Source organism: Panthera uncia (genome assembly GCF_023721935.1).
Source record: "Panthera uncia isolate 11264 chromosome A1 unlocalized genomic scaffold, Puncia_PCG_1.0 HiC_scaffold_16, whole genome shotgun sequence".
Classification (NCBI taxonomy): Eukaryota; Metazoa; Chordata; class Mammalia; order Carnivora; family Felidae; genus Panthera; species Panthera uncia.
Genome location: NW_026057576.1, coordinates 24107302 through 24119847, shown reverse-complemented (window position 1 = coordinate 24119847; position 12546 = coordinate 24107302). Strand labels below are relative to the sequence as shown.

The window sequence follows — 12546 nt, the reverse complement described above, 5'->3', positions numbered from 1 at the left end:
AAGTGTGTGTGTGTGTGTGTGTGTGTGTGTGCACGCCCTTCTGAGGTCTTACTTAGTTTATGGCATGGGCAGAGAAAACACAAAGATTGCCTCTCACTTCCCTGCTCCCTGGTAGCCACCGCAGCCTAGTGGAGGGGTCTCGAGATGAGGGTCTGTCTACGATTCAGTCCAAGTCCTGAGGGCGGGGTCCTGGGGGCAAAGATGGCCACGGGTATTGTCACAAGTGAGCTCCCCTATCCTTGGGAGGCTGGAACCCTTCTGGGGAAGCATTTTATGGCGGTGGTTGTGTCTGCCAGGACAGAACCTCCCACATAGCGGGTCAGTCTGTTTTCCGACTCTCAGCCATGATTTCACGAGGTTGTTATCTATAAACGCGGGACAGCCTTTCTGAGGCCATTTTCACATGGCTGCGATTCAGCAGCCCTCGGACTGAATCTTGGATCCCAGCCTTCCTCACTTTTCTCACTCCCCTTCCCCGTGACAGTCTTGGGAGTGTTTGGAGGTGGCAGTCAGACCTTTCTCCAGGGCCCCAGGCTCGGACCCCCAACTCCCTTCTTGGCGTCTCTGCTCAGACATCTAAGAGACACCTCAGACTTGGTGCCCAAACTCAGATCCTGCTCTTCCTCCCCAGACCCCTCAGGTGCTGACAGAGCCCGTGGAGTCATTTCTTCTCTCTTCTTCACCCTGCATCCCATCTACCAGGAAGCCAGGCTGGCTCCTCCTTCAAAGGATCTCCCACTCCTCACATGCCCCATGTTCCCACCCTGGTCTGCCCAGCATCACATCTTGCCTCGACTACTGCAGGCACTTCCTAGCAGGTGTCTTTTCCACAGGTCGCCAGCTTTTAAAACTTAAGGCCTGGGGCGTCTGGGTGGCTCCGTCGGTTAAGCGTCTGACTCTTGATTTCAGCTCAGGTCATGATCTCATGGTTGGTGAGTTCGAGCCCCGCCTCTGGCTCTGTGCTGACAGCGTGGAGCCTGCTTGGAATTCTCTGTCTCCCTCTTTCTCTCTCTGGCCCTCCCACGCTTGCATTTTTTTTTTTCCTCTCTCTTAAAATAAATAAATAAAAATTAAAAAAAAACCTCAAACCTTAGTCCTGTCACCTCACCCCCCTGCACAAAAGCCTGCAATGGCTCGCATCTTGCATCGAAAGCCAAAGCCCTTTCAGGCTTGCAGGTCCTTCCCGACTGGCCCCCCATCACCTCTCCCACCTGCCTCCCCCTGCTCTCTCCCTCCTCCCACCCCTGCCATCCTGGCCTCAGCCTCGTGCCTAACATTGCCAGGCACTGTTCCACCCGAGGCCTTTGCTCTCCTGTCCCCGGGGCCCGTTCCCCAGGTACTCTGGCACTTTTGATGTCCCCTAACCTGCTCTCATTTTACCTTTTTCTTCCAGAGCATTTATCACTTACTAACATATTAAGCACTTTATTCATTTATTATGTGCATCGTCTCTCTCCTCTCACTAGAATGTGAATTCCTTGAGGGCAGGGAGCTTGGTTTCACTCACTGATTTGGCCAAGTGCTTAGAACCGTGCCGAGCACTTGGTAGGAAATAATACATATTTATGGAATGGAGGTGTGAATCCTGATCCCTGCCTGTCCGGAGCCCGGGCCCCGTGTGAAGGCAGTGATCTCTCCAACGGAGTGTGGTGGGTCTGAGGACACTCAACCCTCAGCTCTGTCACTGTGTGCAGAGCTCCCCTCCAGAAGGTATATCCCTTTTCTGTCTCATCGGCGCTTGACGTTTTCTCCAGTATAACTCCTCCCAATAGCCTTTTATTGGACTGACTGCCAGTCATTTCTTAACTCTCCCAGCTTCCTAGTATGTGTGTCTTCATCCAAAGCAGCGATACAAATGTCAAACCAGAGAGCCGCAAGGCCACCAGCCGAGTCTGTTCTGCCAGGAGAGGCTGGGGGAAGGGGATGAGCATTTCCAGTCAGCCCCCCGTGCGGGGTCCCCTTGGCCTCCCGCAACAACCCCCAATGCAGGCGCCATCATCCCTCTTTACAGAGGAGGAAATGGGGCTCAGGGTTTAAGGGAAACAGAAGGGTTCACAATCTTTAGAGGGTCACAGCGACAAAAAGTAGTTTACAGGAAATTGTTTTTTTTCCTGAGCATCCAAAAGGAAGTGAAGTGGGAGAAAGAGGCTCTTACTACAAACATTTTTGGCTGAAAAAAAATGAGAAGGTCTTAAAGAATAAAGCTTGTCCTCTGGGCAGCTGGCAGGACCTGGCCATCGAGGCTCCTCCCTCTCTGCTCTCTGAGGGGCTCAGCTCCCAGAGGCTCCTCCCCTTGGCTCTCTGAGCCCCGCCCCTTGACTCACGAGGCCCCTCCCGCTGTGTTCCTGGAGGCCACCTTCTGCTTCTTGTCTCTCTGAAGCCACTTTTCTCTCTACTTTTTGGGCCCCTCCTCTTGGGCTCCCTGGGACTTCCCCTCCCTCAAGATCTCCCCACTTTTCTGAGGGATGACAGGTGAAGTCCGGTCCCACGTGACTTGTTCTCCAGGAATCCGTGCTGCTCACCTCTCCAAAGTGCTCCCGAACCCTTACAGGAAATGCCCTAGAATTGTGCCCAGCATCAGTATCAAACTCACTGGGATATAACTGGCCACATCTGCCTTCTCTTCTCCTTTTGTTTAAATCGGGACAGTGTTCTCCCGTTTCTAGATCTGGGGTACTACTCTTCTGCTTCTCTATGCTCCAAAGATTTGTATAATGCTTTGAGTTGCCAAACCAGTAAACGTGCCCGATTGAATTTGCTCGTCAGGGCGTCCTTGAGCGACAAACACGATTATCTCCGTTTTACAGACAACACTCAGGTTCAGAGAAATCAAATGACTTGGTTAAGGTCAGACAAGTGAAATGTTGCCAAACTAGGATTTGGACACAGGTGTGCCGTTGCAGAGGAGTGTTCTTTCCCCGAGAGGACTATCATGCGGGTTGAGAGACTGTATCCTTTGGAGGACTGCACTTCTCGGGGCACTGGCTTCAGTGCTCAGCACCCACCTCCCCATCCCAGGTTAAACAATCATTCTCTGTGATAAAACAGGGTGAGATGAGGGAGGCCGGGGAAGTGGGGTTTTACTGAGCATCTCCTAAGTGCCTAGACAGAATAAGGTATTTTGCATTATTTAAAACTAAACAAATTTTTTTTTAAATGTGTATTTATTTTTGAGAAAGAGAGAGCACAAGCGGGGGAGGAGAAGAGAGAGAGAGAGAGGGAGACACAGACTCCAAAGCCAAAGCAGGCTCAGGCTCTGAGCTGCCAGCACAGAGCCCAATGTGGGGCTCAAACCCATGAACTGTGAGATCATGACCTGAGTCGAAGTTGGACAATTAACTGACTGAGTCACCCAGGGGCCTCCGTTATTTAAAATTTAAAGAGTCACAAAAGGCAGGTAAAGTGTTATTATCCTATTTTTCAGCTTTGAAAACCAGGGCTCCCAGAGGTTCTAACTGGCCTTAGGACACAGCTACTCAGCGCCGTATTTGTGATCCCCCACACTAGGTCTGTCCAATTCCAAGTCTAAACCACACCGCAAAGAGACGAGAAAGGTATTTCATCTTTTTGGTCTTGACAACTCAAATTCTTAGCGATTCCCTTAAATACGGAGAGGCCCTAATGGCAATTACTTAAAAGAATAAAAAAATAATAATATTTAGAGTTTCTATTTGCTACAGGGAAGTTCATTTAGATGGAGAGACATCCCCAGTTAAAAGTTTTCTGGCGTGATTTTTGAGAGTCATATAGAAGGCCTTTGCATTGACCTTCCTCCAACCTCTGATGTCATGAGAAACAGAGTGGGGTTATTGAGACACATTACAACAGATATTCATTTTCAGCTAGTTCAATTTAGGATCTCAGTAGAAGCGTATTTCTGGCGTGGCCCGTTGACACTTCCGATGTGCCAGGGGACCTGCGTTCTCGGCTCATGGGAGCCCATGCGGAGGCTGCCTGCCTGATGGGGCCGTAGGCAACAACGGCGGGAGGAATAGCCCTATCTTGGCTGAGCTCCAAAATGGATATGTGATTTTGAATATGTTCTCCCACTTGTGTCTAGGCTTCCTGTCTCATTTGTAATGTCAGTGGATTGGCCTAGAAGGGCTCTAGGTTCCTTCCTTCCGGCCCTATGTTTCCAAAGACCGTCCCTTAGTCAAACCCTTAGGGCCAGGTGCGTTGTGGCTTTCAGGTTTGTTGCTGATTTAGGCTGTCCTTACGGTGACTGTATCCTAAATACACATCAGCCCTGCGGGGGTGAGGGGGCAGGAGCCTGCAGTGAGTCTCATTAGTATTTCTATAGCAAAACATGGACATTTTCACAACAGGTGGGATAAAGAGAAACGGTTAGTCGCCCCACATCAGTTTAGGTTGGATTTTGCTTTGAACCGAGTTGTAGCAGTTCAGGCTTTGTGGCCAGAGGAGTTTGCCACAAATTTCTCAAAGTTTTCAGTTTTCAGAGCTTTTTCTGGATTACGGAATTTGTGGATAAGACGTTTTAATCTTGCCTTTATATTGCTCATTGGTGGTCACATCTAGGAATTATCTGATGCGGTGTTCTTGATGGGAAAGGCAATGCTTTTAAAAGTTCCTACGGAAGGGGCACCTGGGTGGCTCAGCCAGTTGACTGTCCAACTTTGGCTCAGGTCATGATCTCATGGTCTGTGAGTTTGAACCCTGTGTGGGGCTCGCAGCTGTCAGCACAGAGCCCGCTTTGGATCTTCCGTCCCCTCACTCTCTGCCCCTCCCTTGCTCACGCAGATCTCTCTCTCTCAAAAATAAATAAACATTTTTTAAAAAGTTACTGTAGGAAAACAAAATCCATTTTGTGAAGATCCACTTGATATTGCTGTTTCTGGGATCACAGTGTGTCTAACAGGGAGGGCAGTAAGAATTATCGGCAATCATGGCCACGCGGCCTCCAGGACCCAGAACAATGCAGTTATGTTCAACCATGCTCATGGCTCAGTACTTACAATGTCAGGGAGTGAACTCAATCCAAGCCAAGATAGTTTTCAATAAGAACAGCTGAAAGAAAAAAAACTTTCTGGTTAGCTCTTAGTTACTCAGAAAATTAGCCGGAGAAAACCTCCTTCCCTAAGAATACTGGAAAACGGATATTTTTCCTATGCTAAATATGGCATAGTTTACTTTTGTGGTACAGTGTGTTTCTTCATTAACCTTCCTTGGTCAGTAGCTCTCCTCGAATGTTCACCATGGAAATCAAACCCAAGCAGCCCTCCCTTATACTACCTCCCTTTCCATCCCGCCCCCCACCCATGGGACAAAATGGCTTGACCACTCCGAGCATGGACAGTCCCTGGGAATTGCAGAGAACTCCCAGGGATACTGCAGTAGATTTTAAATTTTTGAAGAGAACAGCTCGACATCTGCTGGACATTGTAGGCATACCTAATTTTTGATTAGGCTCCATCCCTTTCAATGATGGCATATTTTGCAGAGCGGGGTGTTTGGCTGTCTTTGAGACGAAAAGCAAGGACCATGTAAAAATCAGTGTGCAGTAGATAAGGAGGGTGGCTGTGTCTAATGATTCCAAGATTGAAGTCACTCAGTGCCCAGTGGGCACACACATTCTGTGAGAGAGTCATCATGGCCATTCAAAAATGAAATAAAGGCATTATTTTTTCTTTCAGTTTCTGGAGGAAGTTGTGACATAAATGTGTGACATAAAGACACAACGCAATATTTATCTGGTTATTTGGATATAACTGATAAATGAAACCTGTATTTCTTTTGGTGGAGGGGGGCAACAGGAAAAATTCACTGAGGCGCTAAAGGTGCCACGGACGGAGAAAGTTTGGGAACCTGGTGTAATTCACGTCCTTGCTCAGAGGTAGACATTCCGAGTCATCCCTGATTCCTCCCTCTTCTGCCCTCCCAAGTCCGCTAACCAGTCATTAAGTCCTCTTGGCACTGTCTTCCAAGAAGTGTCCCGAATCCGTTCTTCTGTCCACTACCGTTGTGCTCACCCTTGTGTAGCCCACCATCTCCTACAGCTACCTCTGTGCTTTGGCCCTTGCTTTCTGATAATCTGTTCTTCAGAGGCAGTCTTTTAAATACATAAACTGGATCACGTTGCTCCAGTGGTTAAAACCCTCCGGTGGTTTCAGAGGCTTTCAGAGGCTTCCAAAGCTTGCCCATGTTGGCTCCTGCTTTCTTTCTCACCCTCCTGGAACTCCACTCTTCCCCTTGCTCTCCATGGTACAGCCTCTTCCCACCCAGCCCTTCCCATTGTCTGGAAAGTTCTTCCAGATCTTCAAATGCTTGACTCCTCCTCCTTAAATTTCAGCTTAAATGTCACCTCTCCAGTGAGGCCTCCTTTGGGTCACTGATCTAAAATTGCCCCCATTCCCACCCTTACCCCAAATCACTATGTATCTTCTCATGTTGTTTTATTTTCTTCATAACATTTGTATCATGTTTATTGATCTGTATACTGGAGGATAGAAATGTTGCTCACTTTTGTTTGCCGTTATAGTTCTGCCACCTAGAATAATGCCTGGCACATAGGAGGAGGTTAATAAGTATTTGTTGAAGTGAATAGATGAGTGATTATTTCACACGGCTCTAACTTGGGATCATTCACTGATGGCTCCTAATGGAGGAGATCCAGAATTTGTATTGAGAGAGAGGATGTCAATAATTTCATTTGACTGATCTCTATGTATGTAAAATAGACATTGATATACAAAATGTGTTTTACAAAGCAGGTAATCTGGTCAAGCGTTTCCTATACTCTTTGGGAAGAGACAACTGCTTGTTATCTTATACAGACGGCATTTTCCTTAGCAATACTGCTTGTTTATCATAAGTTTATGTTGAATTGGATAATCAATGAAGCAACTTCATCATTTTGTTATTTTTCATAACAGGCGAGCTACCTCTTCCTTTTCTTTCCTTTCTTCAGACTAAGAAAATGAGATAAGGAATGTATAAAGGAACATTTCTACAATGACAGCATTAAACAAAACATGGGAATGCCATGATCCAGCCTACACCCACCGATGCGTTTTCTTGGACAACACCAAGTCCAGGAAGGGAGCACAGCACAGAGGCAGTAGGAACAGGTGTGGAATTATTCAACATCTCTGGCAAACAGCAGTGGGGATTAAACAGAGATTTCTTTAATGAGATTAATTCTGAAATACGAAGAGCAGTTTGGCATGTTCCCAAAGATACAAGGCATTTGTATCTATCTAAGATTAAAGGAGCTTTCACACAAAGCGATTTTACTTTTTCAACATCAAAGAGGATTCTTGGAGGGGCTGCTTGAAGCAGACACACTGTAACAAATGTGGGGAGTGCCAAAGCTTCTTTATATAAAAGACAGTTTGCTCAGCCAGGGATTGTGTCTGTGGTTTTCACTATCCAGGATATACAGAACACTGTTCTTCCAATCACAGGATTATGGAGAAAGGGAGACCAGGGGTTAGGAATCAGGTTGACAAACATCCCAGACAGGTGGCTACCCAATGATAACCTTGGATTTCCTGGGATGGGGGCTCAGTGCTTCCTGAGGCTGGCTGTTGGACAGTTCTTATAAGTATTATAAATAATGGCGATGATGCTGGTAATAACGATAAGAAGGATCACAGACACTATTTCTACATGTGAGGCACTGTATTTAGCACGTAAGAAATTACACAGACTTCTGCTAAATCTTCCTCCCTTGGGCTTTCAACCAGCCTTTCCAGGTCTGCTCTCTGGAGCTGCTCACAATAGATTTGCTCCACTGCGAGCTACAAATATTTGAAGGTAGCTTTTATATTCTGTACCGTGTGTGTGTGTGTGTGTGTGTGTGTGTGTGTGTATGTATGTGTGTGTGTGTGTATTTTGTTTTGTTTTGCTAAACTTAAGTTCATTTATGTGGATCCATATTAAATTCCATCTTGCTGGCTTTGCCTCACCCTTTCAGGCTGCTCAAATTTTATGGATCTGATTCTATCATTCAGTGTATTAACCAGACCTTAGAAAGTGTGCTACTGAAAATGATAAGCTTCCAAGTCTCCCTCCTATCCCTTTTCCCTTTCTTCTTTTCCTCCTTCTTGCCACAAACAGTTATTGACTTTCTATATGCCAGATACTGTCAGGTACTGGGACTGCACGTTTGCACAAGGCACACCTATAGACTTCAAGAAAGATCTAGCTTAAGCAGGGAGACAGGAAAACAAATTAAAATACCGTATCGTGTGATTATGTCATGAATGAAAATGCAGGAGGAGAATGTCAATATAAGCTGGATGAGCATCTGAAAGGGGAGGAAATATGGAGCTAGGAGAAGGCCAGCATTATATCCGGCTTCTGGGGGGGTGGGTGGGCCTGTGGGGACATAGGCAGTTCCCACTTAATTGAAAGCTAGCCAAAGGATGTTCTAGGGCTGGGAGGGCAGGGGGTAGGCTCTAGCCACCATAAAGACGTGGAAAGAGAATTCTGTGTAGAGGGAGAAGGAGGGTTTATTTATGAAAAGGGCTATGCTATTACTGCTCAGTGATACAGCCCTCTCTCCTCTCTCCTGTCTGCCTGCCTAATGGGGCTCCTCTCTTCTCCCTGGTGGACCTCCCTAAAAAATCAAGTTTAGCTGGGGCACCTGGGTAGCTCAGTTTGTTGAGTGTCTGACTTCAGCTCAGATCGTGATCTCATGGCTTGTGGGTTTGAGCCCCTCATTGGGCTCCGTGCTGACCATATGGAGCCTGCTTCAGACCCCCTATCTCCCTCTCTCTCTGCCCCTCCCCTGTCCATTACCCCCCCCCTGCAATTTATCTCTCAAATATAAATACAAATTAAAATAATTAAAATAAAAAAAAATCAAGTTTAGCTGCCTTGGCTAGCAAGTTGAAGTTTTCACATGGTGGAGTGGAAAAGCAGGGAGCATTCTAGATTTCGATGAGAGACCAGGGAGGGACAATATGAGAAAGGAAGGGGGTCATTTGTGATGTGAAAATGCCCATGCCCAGTTGGAAAGGCTCGTAAGACCAAGAGCAAAGGGACTTTTTGTTATGATTGCTCGTGGGGTTCATCCAAGCATAATGACCCAGTCCTTTAGGTTGTCCTCAATATGAAGACTGGAATCCTCAGGAATCCAGGCAGAATGGCTTGTCTGCTGGTGTTGCAGAGCCGGGATGGCACGAGGATCCTACAAGTTCCCAGGTGTTAGGAGTTTTGTAGGACAGAGAACAGGTGACCTTGGTAGACCCATTATCCCATGGTGGACCCATTATCCTATGGTGGACCCATGGCTTGTTCAAAGAGGGATACCTCTGAGGCCGTGAGCCCCTCCTGAGGAAAGAACCCTCAGCGGCCAAGAGGCTACAAAGTTCTGGGAATTAGTGGCCCTGGGCCACTGTGAGGTGTTGACTGTCTCCTCAGTGCTTCCCAGAATTCCTGTGACACTGTAGAAAGTCGGTTGCACAGATGGAGTTGGTTAGGGCTGATGAGCTCCACCTGTTGTCAGTTGAGAACATTACGACCTGGGTGAAGCGAGCTGACGGTGTTTATTTCCTCCGAGAGTGTCTGTGAACAGGGTCAGGAGTGGCTCCTGGGGCCCTGAGCGCACAGCTGTAGCTGCCCACACATAGCTGAGCTCCAAAAGCATGGCTCAAAGCTGTGAACCAGCGTAAAGCCGAAGTTTGTCACAACCGCTGGTGAAAACAGGACTGGAGGGTTTTCCATGGATTTGGAGCTGAGAAGTAGGTTTGGGACCCGGGGCGTGCTGCCTCAGCACCCCTTTCTTCTAAAAGGTAAAGGGATGAGTCAAAAAGGGCATGGACAGTTGGCGTTTGGAGGGGTTAGATATCAAAACTAAACAAACTCTTTGCTATTAAACCAGCACTTCCTATTTTGGGTGGGGAGGGAAGAACATAGGCATATGTTTGTGGACTAAGGGATTTGGAGCAGCACTAAGCTGAAGTGAAGAGGCCAGGAAAACCCCTCAGATCCCAGGAGACCAACAAGGGCTAGGCTGAGGACTCACGGCTGCCCAGGCCCTACTTTCCAGTGTATTTCAGTCCAGCTACACCAGCAGAGCAGGGAGACCCGGGCTTCCCCGGTCTTACAGTGCCAGAGAAGCCTTGTATTTCGGTAGATAGTTGTATGCGTTCCTTCCAATAAGAGACTGGAGAGAACTTTGGTTCTAGAACAGTCCGGCTTATTCAAGACACGACGTGTAGGGCTCGTGTATTTCCTATCAGTCCTTGATACGTCTAGAAGGAGGCCCTGTTAACAGTGTTACGTTACTGAGCATTAAGAGTCAACTTGGGAGAAGGCCAGGCCTTCGGCCAGTCATAGATTACCTCTAGTCAGAGTGGGCTCCCACAAGCATCGCAGAGCTAGGACTGAGGGCTCAGTCTACTGAACAGTCCTCCTGCCTGGGCATCCTCTGGCCCATGTTTCTGTCTCCTCTTGGTTTTCTACCTCAGCACATTCATAGTCCTGCTTCCTTTTCTGGAGAAAACGCAGCACACGTTTCCACCAGCTCTTCCCGAGTGGGATTTCTTTTTTGGGGGTCCCAGATGGGTCTTGAATTTCCTAAAGCAATTTAAAGTCTGTAATTCTTTAAAACCCAAGTCACCGTCGCCTCCTCTGTGAAGACGTGCTTCCAGAGGAAGCTTCCAGAGAGCTTTTCACCACAGCTCTCGCGTGTCCTTTCCTTCCCACACGCGCCATTTGCATTTGTTTGCGTGTCTGCCTCAGCCACTGGGTCGGTAGCCTCACACAACTCCTGGCACGTGGCAGGATTTCAACAGAAGTCTGTGCACTGGATAGATGGTTCATAGGAAGAAAAGGCACACAGGAGACTGGCCGCACATCTCATTTCCGGTTTGGAATTTTCATGCAACTTTCCCTCCTGCTAGGAGAGGCCACCAAGAGATGGGCTGTGGGTGGGCTCAGACAGCAAGGATGCCTCTGTTGAAGAGAATGGAGTGGGTGGCAGGACCTTGGGTGTGGCTGGGGCCCTGCCAGCCGAGGCTGGGAACTCTAGCTGCAGCAAGGGGAGAAGCCTCAATTCTGTGAAGGATCCAGGGTATTCTATGGTGCCTTGCAAATGCAAGTCCTTTTTGTTGCTGCAGTTATTGTCCTCAGCGGCCGTTTGTATAACCCCTCTAGTGAACTGGCAGGATTCTTGGCCGAAGGCGGCTGCCTTCCCTCTCGGGGGACCAACTGATGGCCTGCTTTGCTGAGTTCCAGGGCGCCATGCCCAGGCAGATCTGGATCCACATTAAAAAAATGCCAGGGGACAAATACTGAAGTCAAAAAGTTCTTTTGACCCCCACCCCTTAGAGCAATCGGTGCTTTTTTTTTTTTAGCAGTGTAGACATCCCAGTGTACTCATTAAAACATCATTTCCTAAGGCCTTTTTTATAAATAGAATTTCAAATGTATTCAGGTTGGCGCTTTCAAGGAGGGTGACCTTGAGCAGGTGCCTGACACCGAACACCTGTGGAACATCAGTCAAGGGACACTCCTCACCACCTCCCTGGATGGTTAGGAACGCTGTTTCTCTACCATTTTACAGGTGGGGGAAGGGAACACGAGGAAACCGAGTGATTGGCTTTGGGTCCCAGGAACTGGTTTGTAGGCGGGCTGGAATTTTCCATCAGGGGAATTCTTCTTCTGCTTATTTGGCTGGGCTACGCAGGCCTGGGAGGAAGAAGTCACAACCTCCACACCCGCAGTTTTTCCTTCACTGCCAGAGCCAGAGGCTCTCTGGAGTGGAACGGACCCAGTTCTCCTTTATTTGTAGGGGAGTCATGAACCAACACCGGCCTTCACAAAGGTTAGCGAAGCGAAGCAGGGAACCGAAAGGCTAACGGAGGGAGGGGCAGAGAACGGGGAGAGAAACAAAGAAGGCTGCGTGTTGATGCTTCTTAGTTTCCCAGACCCTGCACACTGTTCCCCACTCCCTCCTGCCCAGTGGGGTCCGGAGGAGGGAGTATGGGCTCCTGCAGCAGCACTAGGAGGCTAATGAGCGAAGCCTTACCCAAGCCAGACAGCGGCGGCGCAGATCCAGCCAAAAGGCCCCGGGGCCCCGGCGTTTGTATCCGGCTCTCGGTTACCATGGGAACGGCGTCCCGAGTTCGCAGCGCCGCCTGGAGTTCCCAGCCTGTGCGCCTCCTCCTCTTCCCTGCCCCAGCCTCCCCGCTCCAGGAGGAAGTGCTTGGGCCAAGCGGCAGTGGCTGGCCAGAAAGTGTTCTTCATTATTTGCGCCAGGGTCCCCTGGGTCAGGTGCCCCCCAAAGGGAACCGGTGGACCGCAGACTGCCGGTGTTTGCAGCCGGCTAGCGCCCGCGCTCCTGCCCCTCCCGGGTAGAGGAGGGTCGGCAAAGACTGGGTGGGGTTTTGTTTTGCTTTGTTCCTTATTTAATAGTATGTAATGTTTATAGTTTCGTTTTTCTGATTACAAAACCGTACAGCGCGATGTTAGCTTTCCGCAGTCCTGGGGCCCAGGGCTGAGCTTGGTGGGTGGCTGAGATGGAGGAGAGTGGGGTCTGAGGCTCACAAAGCTGACCGCCTTTAACTCAGCCGGGCCTGC

At 48.7% G+C, this 12546-nt stretch overlaps 1 protein-coding gene across 1 annotated transcript in view; it reads right to left on the bottom strand.

Moving 5' to 3' along the window:
• Positions 1-12071, bottom strand: part of LOC125933797 (glutamate-rich protein 6B-like) — a 36235-nt gene extending 24164 nt beyond the window's left edge. Inside the window, exons 1-2 of the mRNA XM_049646972.1 lie at positions 11996-12071; positions 4974-5025 (exon numbers count right to left, since the gene is read on the bottom strand). The gene's annotated coding sequence lies outside the window, so the exon portion shown is untranslated. The remainder of the gene's footprint in view (positions 1-4973; positions 5026-11995) is intronic.
• Positions 12072-12546: the final 475 nt, after the last annotated feature.